We start from the raw sequence: 11,722 nt of genomic DNA, 5'->3' as shown, positions 1-11,722 counted from the left end.
AAGTAAAAGCGTTTCATTTTCGTTTGCTTTGGTTGTTAACTGTTGATAATTGACTGCATCATTGTTGTCGCTGCCAGGTGTAATGTTTATTATTTTGTTGTTCCCCATATCTAAATCCACATTCATGGAAGTTCCACCGTTAATATTCAATTTATGACCAGTCTGACAAAAAGATGATGACGATGATAAAAAAGATGGTGATGATGATCTTGATAAACATCCAATAATTTTAAAATTTCAGTACTCCACCTACAGAGTATTAATAAAATTGAAAACAGGCTACCAACTAGATCTCACCCAATCAAATTTTCACGAGCTCGTTGGCTTTCTTAAAGATGCTGAAAATTATGGGTCACGAATGCCTGATTTAAGTCAAGATACAGAAATGCTAAACATACACTGTGATTTGGTTAATATCAGCCTTGTTAATGGAGGAGATACAGATATAATTTAATCTTTCTCAACCAGTATCCTCAAACCGTCATTTAGTTTCACTATGGAACCGCAAAGAGTCACATTTAATCCTGTGAATAAGAACACCATTTCGAGAATGAGAATATATATAACCGATAGCAAAAGACGACAGATAAATCTTAATGGCGTAGATACAGCTTTTAGCTCACTGTTGAAAAGAATTGTCGAATTTATTTATATGAAATCGTATGAATTCAAAAGATTTTACCATCCTCAAATGGGTAAATTTGTGTAAAAACACAAACGAAACGGTTTGATTGTTGACAATATATTCAAACCGATAAGAAGTATAGCATCATCTGTATTCCAAAATGTTGCCAAACCAATCGCGAAAAAGGCAATAAAATCTGGCCGGAGTAGAACACGCTGGTGAGCGTTTGGGTGAAAAAAGCAGCAGAGAAATCAGGTGATCTGATGATGAAACGACTAAGAGGTGTGAAACAAAAAACACCAACACTTCCAACGATAAAAGAAGAAAGTAGAGATATAATATTGAATCGTTTAATATCAGGAGAAGGTGTAAGGAAAAGGAAAGGAAAGGGACTACTGCTCGGAAAAACAGTCCATTCAACTCAATTCCAATACTTGGTCAAATATTATAAAACACGAATTTTTATCTAAACTAATAGTATAATGGCTTTTAGATCAAGTGAAATGTTACAACGAAATGAGTTTGTAAGATACCAGTCAGATGATGCAATCAGAGCACCAGCTAATGGTGAACACCAAGATAAAAATGGATACAAATTTACAATCAATGACAGATCAGCGTTTTACGATTGGTATAATGCTTATTTTAAAAATTCTGTTTCAAGTACCAAAACTCGCTGATGGAACAGCTTATGGTGGAGGTGATAGAATTACGGTCATCAATGGCTCACACTCTTTCATCAATCATCTGATGATCAAATCTGCTGGTAAAATCGTATATGATACAGATAATCTCCACAAGGTCAGTTTTGTTAAGAATCTATTGGAGTATTCTGATGATTTCAGCAGATCAGTTGCAAAAAACGGTCTTTGGTATTTGGATACTAGCCATCAGATTGCTAATGCTAATCAGAATGCAGGATTTGAAGCAAGACGAAGGTTAACAGTGGGAAATGCTGATGTCAATGTTATTATTCCTGTCAATAGATATTCATTCTTCGAAGTGTTAGAAGATAAGATGCTTATACCAATGCAATTACAATTCAATATAACACTTCAGAATGATGATGAGCTAATTCAAAAAGCAGATGCTGCCGATGATGGAAGAGTCGCCATTAATCGTTTTCTATTATGGGTGCCCAAATTAATTCCAAAAGATAGTCTATATGACAATTTTGTCAGCTCATTTTTGAAAGAAACTAAATGGTCCTATCTGAGATCGTCTATCAAATGTCCGCTCCAGCACAAGCAAGTGGTTTTGATCAGATTTCAGCAAGTGTGGATTATGTTAAACATATATTTGTATATCTCCAAAGAAATAAAACAAATGTCGTGGCAGAAAATCCTTACTTATTGGATACTTATAAATTGAATGCCGCTGATGCTAATAGTTATCTGACGACATGTACATTAGAATATGGAAGTGGAATATTTTATCCAGAAACTGAGTATGATACAGAAACTAAGGTGAGAATTTTTAACGATTTGTCTTATGCTGCAAGAAGAAATGATTTTAATACTGGTACACAACTGAATCTTGCAAATTTTAATGGTCTTTATGGTATGATATATTTTGATTTAACAAACCAAACAGAAAAAGTTACAAGGGATCCCAAACAGTTAATTTTCAGATACAAAATAAATGCTGCTCCAGCAGCTGCATTCAATGTTGACGCAATTGTCTTTTACGAAGAGATGCTGGTTGTGATTAACAAAATTGGTAATGAGTTAGTTATTGTGTAAATAAATAGAATAGCAAATATAGAAGTTAGTTAGTTATTCCTCAATACGAGGATGTTTTTCAAAATACATATTTTATATAATCTATATAATATATGACGCAATTATTTGAAATAAGGGTGAAATTATCACCAAATCAGAAAAAGAATCTTGCTAGTGCATTTCATAAGCGTGAAACCATTGTTCTCAGGCTTTCAAAAGATGCACTAACTGGAAATAACGTTTTGTACGTTGCACAAAATGTGCCGAAACGATTGCACAAGAATAAACAGCTGAATAAAGGATTGGACATCAAACTGGCTAAGACTAATATCAGAAACGAGGTTCGAGGTAGTCTGTTGACAAGCATATTAAGTTTAGGTCGTACTTTTGCACCTACCATAGCAAAAAAAACCTTGCATTATCTGCATTGGCCGGATTAGCTTCAGAAGGTGCTTTCCAAATTGTGAAGAAAATAACGGGAAGAGGCCAAACAGGTGGTGTTTTTATGATACCAAATAATAGTATTAGCGATCTTGTGAATACTTGTCACAATCTATTAACCAGAAAACAAGCTAGAGATTTGGCAAGAGTATTAGCAAGAGGTGATCCGAATGTTCTTCTGAAACTCTCCAATAAACAAATAGGTTCCGGGCTAGGAATTTATAAGAAATCCAAAATTGCAAAAGAAAGCGATTGATTGGGGAATTAAGAAAGCAACTCCTGTTATTCAAAAAGTTAGATCTGAAGCAATTAATTAATTATCAACCAAAGTGAGACCAAATTACAAATATAAAACTGACAGAATGGATCTTGATGCTCACATGTACAAAGGAGGTGCAATTGATATCCAAAAAGCGATTGGCAAAATACCAAAACCAAAGGCTGGATGGACACCAGGAAAGTACAAATAAATGGGACCATATAATCCATTGAATAAGCAATTAGAATACAACCCATGCACCGGTGAGTTCTCAAATGGTACGTACAACCGTGTAATAAGGTGGATGAGATAGCTGCTGATCACGATATTTGTTATGATATGGGAAAAAAAAACAAAGGTGATTGTGATTGGCAAATGGTTTCATCACTGGATGAAATACCATATGGTGAAATGCCAAAGAGGGGATCAACAGCACGATTCTTGATTGATCGATAAAAAACAGAAACTGGGTCTTGGGGTATCAAAAAACGGAAGAATCCGTCGAGTGAAGTGAACTGGCAAGAAAAATTAGCTGATGAATTACACAAACCAGTAAAACGTAACTTTACTCGACGGCGTGTAACAGTCAATCATATTGATGAAATATGGTGTTCTGATTTAGTTGAAATGCAGCAGTTCAGCAAGTGGAACAAGGGCTACAGATATCTTCTGATGGTTTCAGATGCGTTTAGTAAATACGGTTGGATTGTACCGTTGAAGGATAAAAAAGGTGAATCTGTAACTGAAGCATTCAAATCCATTATCAGAGAGGGAAGAAAACCTGAGTACTTATGGACTGATGAGGGTAAAGATTATTATAACAAGCATTTGAAGGACTTGTTGGATAAGAATAACATAACACTGTATACCACGGTAAATGAAGAAAAATCATTGTGAAAGATGGAATAAAACAATAAAAACCAAAATGTGGAAGCAGTTTACTATTTGGGGTAATACAGTAATCAGAATTTGGATATTCTACCCAAAATATTAGAACAGTATAATAACACCAAACATGGTTCAATAAAAATGACACCTGTTGAAGCTAGTCAGGAAAAAATGAAGGAATTGTATACTTTAATCTGAATAGTAATACAGAACCATCATCAAAACCGAAGTTTAAAATCGGTGATAAGGTTAGAATAAGCAAAGGCAAGAGAAAAGTATTCGACAAAGGATATACCCCTAATTGGACTGAGGAAGTATTTACAATTGATAAGATCCAATATGCGAATCCAGTCACTTACAAATTAAAAGATCTCCACGGTGAAGAGATAACAGGCAGTTTTTATGACCCTGAGCTGTTAAAAGCCAAACAGGATATATTCAGAATTGAAAAACTCATAAGGAGAAATCATAAGAAGAAGCAAGCGTTAGTAAAGTGGAAGAGATACAGTGATGATTTCAACAGTTGGGTACCACTAAAGGATGTGCTGAAAATATAAACGTTAATCGAGTAATGTATATTAGCGACATTACTTGGTTGTGGTGAAAATAGTATAGCCTATATATACAGATAGATCGTCTATCAGATGTGTTATTTTTGCCATATCTGCTTTTGCTATTATGATAGCCAAAAATATTATTGTTTCTGGCTATATGTCTATTTTATATAAAGCCATATATTCAAATGAATACTTGGAGCCGTCTAACTTTGAAAAGGCATATTTATAGCCATATTTTTTATCGCAAGTCATTTTCACTGAACCAGCACTAGCATGAAGCTTTTTTCCAGCACTGGATAAACTTTTGAAAATCATAATCGTCCCATCGGAGCGGTTTATTGATTTGACTTTTTTCTTATTCAAATGATTATACTTCACAAAAGAATAATCGCGATTTTTTGCTGCTTTCTTACTATTCTCACTTTGTGATAATAATTGTAAATTACACAGTCTATTATCAGTTTTCACATCATTAATATGATCAATGACTTTATCACTCGGAATTGAACCGTTGAGACATTCCCATATAAATCTGTGAGCTAGCATTGAGTTTTGTTTGAATCCCAGCCCGCTGACAGAACAACGATTATATCCACAATGATTTAAGCTGCACCCAACTATTTTCATTGTTCTGGTATTAATAACCTTGCCAAGATTCGACGCGGCATATTTATTATACAAAGGATGAACCTTATATATTTCAATTTCATTTTTCATACTCATACTACCAATATATCAATAACGTTTCTCTTTTATATCAAATTCAAAAGCTCTGTTTTGCCACTTGGTGAATAAGTTTTTGATTTGCAGAGGCCTGAGATAGCCTAATTTATGCTGTTTCTGGCTAAAGGAGTTTTTTGATTTCCAGAGGGGTGGCAAGAGTACTTTTTGGTCCTGACCCGACTTCGCGAAGGGTTTCTAGTAGAAGGATTTTTTTTGATTTCTAGAGGGTTGGGAGACATGAAATTTGCCAATGAGAGGGCTTAGGACAAAACATACCCTAAGAGGCCTGAAAATGCATTTTTCGAGTTGAGGCCCGGCGAGGGTATTTTTTGGGTTTCTAGGGGAGTGGGTATGCCGTTTTTTGCATAATGTCCTAGTACCGCCATTTACTATACTACTTTCGGTTTTCAAAAAAATCGCCAGAAGAAAAACGTTTTGAAAACTTACTTATGAGCAGTCTGGCCGAAATATTAACTCACTTAGTGACTATAACTAGAAAGTTGCCGAGACCGGGCTAGGCACAGCGTAATTTTGACCAACTTTGGGTCGATTTCCAGGAATTTCCCAGCCCTAAGGTCTCTAAGCTAATTGGAGAAGACTTTGGTTTTCAGTGAAATGGCCAGAAGAAAAATTTTTGAACGCTTACTTATGAGCAGTCTGGCTGAGATATTAAGTCACCTAGTGACTATGACTAGAAAGTCGCCGAGACCGGGCTACGCTGCAGCGAGATTTTGACCAACTTTGGGTGGATTTCCAGGAACTTGGGCGATATTTTCCAGTCGTAGGGACTCTAAACTAATTCGAGAAGACTTTGGTTTTCAGTGAAATGGCCGAAAGAAAAATTTTTGAACGCTTACTTATGAGCAGTCTGGCCGAAATATTAACTCACTTAGTGACTATCACTAGAAAGTCGCCGAGACTGGGCTAGGCGCAGCGCGGTTTCAGTTGACGAAATGTTAACTCACTTAGTGACTATGACTAGTAAGTCGCAAATACCTGGCTACGCGCCGCGCGATTTTGACCAACTTTGGGTGGATTTCCAGGAACGGACGATATTTCCCAGCCCTAGGGACTCTAAACTAATTGGAGAAGACTTTGGTTTTCAGTGAAATGTCCAGAAGAAAAATTTTTGAACGCTTACTTATAAGCAGTCTGGCCGAAATATTAACTCACTTAGTGACTATGACCAGAAAGTCGCCGAGACCGGGCTACGCGCAGCGTGATTAAAGGGACCCTTGGGGAAATTAGCCGATCACCTCAATACTCTTTGTTTGGTTACTTCTCTTTTTATTTCCACTATTGATGACTTCATTAGAATACTGACAACGTTCCCCTACTGCCACTCTTGCCTGATTACAGCAATTACTACAACTCTGATGCGTAGGTTTGGCCCGCGCTCGTTTATCTGGATCACACCCGTGCTGTCAATCAGCTGTCTAATACGTCAAATTCGGAAATCAACGCTGATGTCAGTACATGCGCTGGGTTCTACTACCAAGAATTCGCAGAATTTACTTAGTGAAAAATCTTTTCATTTCTGAATTTCCACTGTCAAGCATAGGGCGTATGATCCAAATAAATCAGCACGTTCAATATAACAATTATCAAGAATAAGTTTACAAATTAAAATCAAGGAAAAGTGCCAGGATCTCTAATAAAAGTTGTTGTTGAAAATTCTGTACGACTAAAGTGTTACAAGAAATAGGTATGCAAACTCCCAGCTTCGTGGGAGGGAGTTCCAGTTGAAGCCATCCATCTCATTAAGTGAACGTGCTCTTTTGGTACAAACATATCTTAACGAGGTGCCGCTGCTATTGTAAGGAATCTTTCTTTATTTGGGTCGAAGTGTGAACGACAATCCTCAACAAAAGTCCTTGGCACACCTGGATCAGACAGCACGAAAATGCGTTGACAAGGTATTTTGGGGACAATACCTAATCACATCATTAGAAGGGGGAACCCCCTTCCCGCCCGACAATGTTGTAAGCGGGCAATGACCACTTCATCACGATTAACAAAATTGATTTGGGCGGAACGGGGCGAACTGATAAATTGCCCTGACAGATATTGCAAAAGTGGGAAGGTGTGCCAAGACTTTTGTCGGAGATTGTAGGAATAAAGTAATTAAACATCGCTATAAAACTCCCTGAACAGCTCAGTAAAAAGGGCAAGGTTTGACTGAAAAGTTGGACAGGAGACTAAAAATAGGTTAAGGAGTCTAACGCGACTAATTCCAAAAAGAGCGCTTCCAAAATCTAGATTTCAATTTTTATTTTGTTTTCTCGATCGACACCCGCGAGTAAACAAACGAGTTGCTGAACAACCCGAAAACATGTAGTATAGCAACGGTGCCCGCAGAACATGAATGTACCAAGGTATTTTACCAGGTCTAACAAGAATCAGTTAACAAATTATTTAAGTAAATACTACATTAAAAATAGTTAGATTACAGGGCACTATTTCCAGCGTAACAACAGTCAGGTAATTTACACATACGAAGAACTAGTTCCTAGGAAACGTAGCACCCGCGTATACAACAACAACGATAAGAAAGGCAACATTTGATCAGCTAGTCAAGAAGCAAGTCCGTAATGTCAATGTATCCCAAACACCTAAAGTATTCCAATATTATATTTCGAATGACCCAACACCTATTTCTTAAAACATTACCGTTGCCCTTTTACCCATTATTACAACGAATAAATATGGTTAAGAATTGATATCTTGTTTGCATTTTATTGTTTTACATATTCTCCACCCTTAGATTGAGCTAGTCCCTAGCTCACAGTGAGTTAATAGAATGCAAGCAAGATAACATGACAATACCATAACAAAAAAAATGGAGGCATATATATATATACATATATACATCTTCACGAACTCAACACTACAGCTGAAGAATGTATAACCTACAAGTAAAAATTATGTGGACATACGGCATTAAAAGAAAATCGCATAAGCGAAGGGTTGATAGGAATAACAGTGTTCAAAAATGCTCACGTAAAATCTTAATTGTAATATAAAGTGTAAACAGAAGATTAAACCTAGTTGAGTTTCTTACTGCTGAGTTAACAGACAAAAATTTAGTAGTATTCGTGTCAAACCCCGCTTAGTAACTTCATGAAATACTTAACAAAATTGTTTGTTGTTTGCTTGTTTCAGTGTTTTTTTTTTGGTTTAGTTTATGTTTCTTTGTTTTCGTGAATGATTGGTAGTTATAAATAACCAAAGCGTGTCAATGGCTCATTCTAGTAATACAATACGGAATTTCTGATTTATCGGGTGGTTTACGTTGTTTTGGCATGAAGAATTTGTAAGGAGGTGTATTGGCCTGACAAACAGTAACAATTGCTTCCTTTAGAGGGCTGTGCCTTGCAAAATCCAAAACTTTCCTTATTTCTTCCGTCATAGGAGTATTGGTCAGATATTCTGTTAAACTAGGAAAGGTTACTGCTTCTTCGTAAGTTGGCAATTTAGAAAAATCTTTAGCTGAGTCAACTGTTGTGCTTGTTTCATTATGTTTGGAGCTGGAAATTTGCTGTGTTTCACACGCGTTGTCGTGAACTAAGTCTTCTTGGCAGCTTGCTTGGCTGGGCAAGACAAAGAGACGAGAGTCAGTGGTAATTTCCTGGGAATACGAAAGAGTTTCGGTTTTCTTTGTGTGCACATTGGGTATGGCTTCCGAATCTAAATTCCTAGTCCTGAAAATACCTGAAGTGGTCTGACTGCGTAAGTCAGATTTTGGTAAAACCTGTTGTACAACTTGATCAGGGGTTTACAAGGGTTGTTTACTCACAATGCTTTGTTCATTTTCCTTTGGAGCGTCTTCCATTTCTGTGTGAAATATTTTCTCGTGAATCTCTTCTCTTAAAATTGGGTAACTTCTTTTCTGTTTTAATATTGGTTTTAATTTAACTGACGATATATTATGATTTCTTGTATCTATTTTTAACTTCTTCAATGCGTTTCCGTTTTCCTATGGTTTCGTCACTGTTTGTGGTGATAACATCTTTGAGATGTAATTCTTTCCTTTCTAGGTCATCTACGTAGGTACTATGATGTTTATCAATAATCACGGTAACGCCAGCGTTAATGTTTCCATCGGGACAAATTGACATGTTGTTAACACCTTGTGCGGCGTCATCGCTGAGTGAGAAAACTGTCTGATTTTGCGGTATTCTCTTGGTAATATTAATATGGACATAGCCAGTCTCCATTTTATTTTCAATTTCTGATAAATGATATTTGCGCACTTTCACTTGTGTATTTCTGTTAACCTTTCTTTTATTGCGTCTCGTATGTTGAGAACTCTGGTTCAATTTGGTAACTGTATTTAATTTTCTCAACATGTATTATCAAAAGTTACATTGTGATTACTATTTTTCGTCGCCGAAGAAAGCGGACATAAAGATTCCCTAGACTGTGTTCCAGACACGATATTTTTAGTAGGATATGGGTGTCCCGGGATTACCACGATATCCGAAATAGGCGAGTCAGAAAAACTGTCATCAAGGCGATTGTGACTATTTACAATTGGCGATTCCGTGCGAATATCATCAATACTATTTACAAGTAGAAACATTATGTCGAGCAACCGAATGTCTTGGAGAGAATCTGCTATCTATAGTGGTAAAACAATTTCTGGGCTTATAACTAACTTGATTGTTGTTTCTAGTTGCTCTTCGAAAACCTTGTCTATAATATTTAAATAATTTTGTTCTGCCAAAACGGACTCTTGGGGTACCAACAAGAGTCCTTAGGCGTTTCCCTGGTTGGAATTTGGTGGTTCCTCTATGGCTAACATAGAACGTCGATTGTAGAAGGGGTGAATACGGAATTCATTACTATATTCATCATTCCAGCCTCTGTAAGATCGGTCATATGAGCGATTGGCGGAATGGCGCGGATTCTGATACCGCCTTAAAACACTCCCTAAATATGTTAACCGTCGCTGTAACTGGTCTAGTTGACTGTTTGGTCCCTGCCAATTACTAGGTTGAAAAGGGCGCGATGTCCCAGGAGGCTGATCATCATAAGCAGCCATAGCATAAGTCGCGTTTATGTGCTGCTGCTGACGCTGTTGTTGTTTTTGGAGTGTTTTAATGTGATTGGACAATTCGTCCAGTTTCTTTTCAGCAGCTGAAGGACCTGGACCTGGCGCAGCGGTGGCTATCACCGCATTGTTCAGGTACTTGAAGGTTGCTCCAGGAATTTAGTAAACGTGATTTGCATTTTCGTTAACACAGATTGAGTATCTGAAGCAGCCTGGCGACGATTGACGATGTCCTTCATACGCTTGAGACTCGGCCTCCTGAAACGTCTTTGGCCTACCTATAGTGACACATAGGCTTGAAGGTCGCCCTGTAATACCTCAATAAAATATCTCACTGTTTCTACGTCAGACAATTTTAATCGTTTGCATAGGCGCGTAATATCAGTAATGTAATCGTCGATGGGCTCGTTTGGAACGTGTTTACGCGCACTTAATTGTTGACTTAAAATCCAATCCTGTGGGCCAGAGCCAAAACGTGCGCGAAACGCATCAAAAAGAGAAGATAAAGTGCTGGTAGTTTCCTCAGCTAATGTGACAAAGCAGGCGTGCGCAATGCCCCGCAAATAGAGTGAAAAAGCATTAGGTTGCAACTCCTCCGACCAATTATTTCATTTGGCTATGCCACGAAAATTCTCCAACCATACTGACGCGTCCGCTATAGGATTTCCATCAAAAATTTCTGGCTTCAAGCCGTGATCATGACTAGTTGCTTTTTGGTCAATCTTATTTTGTAGAGAATCTAATTGTGTGCGTGTCGTATGCGCTTCTTTTTCTAGATCGCCTTTTATTGTCGTCAGAAAAGAGGTAAAGAAGGCTTTAAATTCTTCTTTTTGGGCAGCATTCATGATACCGGATACAGGACAAACACAAATATTACTTTCTCTGTGCGTTTCAATCAGCTGTGCCTGATGTATTTGAGAACGCGTAACGATCTTTTTAGAGGCTTTAGGCCTAGGTGGCATAAATTGCAACAACCACTATTCCTATCAATCCCAATTAAATGTCGGTGCAAACTTTTAACTAAAAGATAACAGAATTGGATCACCACAACGAACAGTAGCACAAGTACGTAAGTACTAACAAATATATTATTTAAAACTAACATAGGGTGCTAGAAAAGGTTACGAAAAAGGAATAATGAGTACGCAACATCAGTAGGCCTTACGCTCCATCTGGGGGGTTGATTTCCTGGCTTGTCCTGGCTTGACCTGGTTTGTGCTGGCTTGACTTGGCTTGACTCAGCTTGTCCTGTTTCTCTTAGTTCTGCAAGTAACTCCGTAAAAGAAAGACACGCACGCGTCGGCTTCTACTTCTTGGAACTTAACCCTCAATGTTCAGTTCTGTTTATTTTTTGTCTCAGTTCCCTTTAGACAGCGACTGTAAACGTTAATGTTGGCGTTTAATCCACCGTCTGCATATGATGATGATGTTAATTACAACATCCACGGTCGAGCA

General features: G+C 37.4%; 2 pseudogenes; one reads left to right on the top strand and one right to left on the bottom strand.

Annotated features, from left to right (window-relative positions):
• Window positions 1-864: 864 nt before the first annotated feature.
• Window positions 865-2,367, top strand: LOC149095518 (uncharacterized; annotated as a pseudogene).
• Window positions 2,368-9,926: 7,559 nt separating this feature from the next.
• Window positions 9,927-11,420, bottom strand: LOC149095517 (uncharacterized; annotated as a pseudogene).
• Window positions 11,421-11,722: the final 302 nt, after the last annotated feature.

Source organism: Orbicella faveolata, unplaced genomic scaffold (genome assembly GCF_042242905.1).
Source record: "Orbicella faveolata isolate gen_17 unplaced genomic scaffold, um_ofav_v1 contig_50, whole genome shotgun sequence".
NCBI lineage: Eukaryota > Metazoa > Cnidaria > Anthozoa > Scleractinia > Merulinidae > Orbicella > Orbicella faveolata.
The sequence above is the reverse complement of the archived record's forward strand: the minus strand, read 5'-3'. Positions and strand labels throughout refer to the sequence as shown.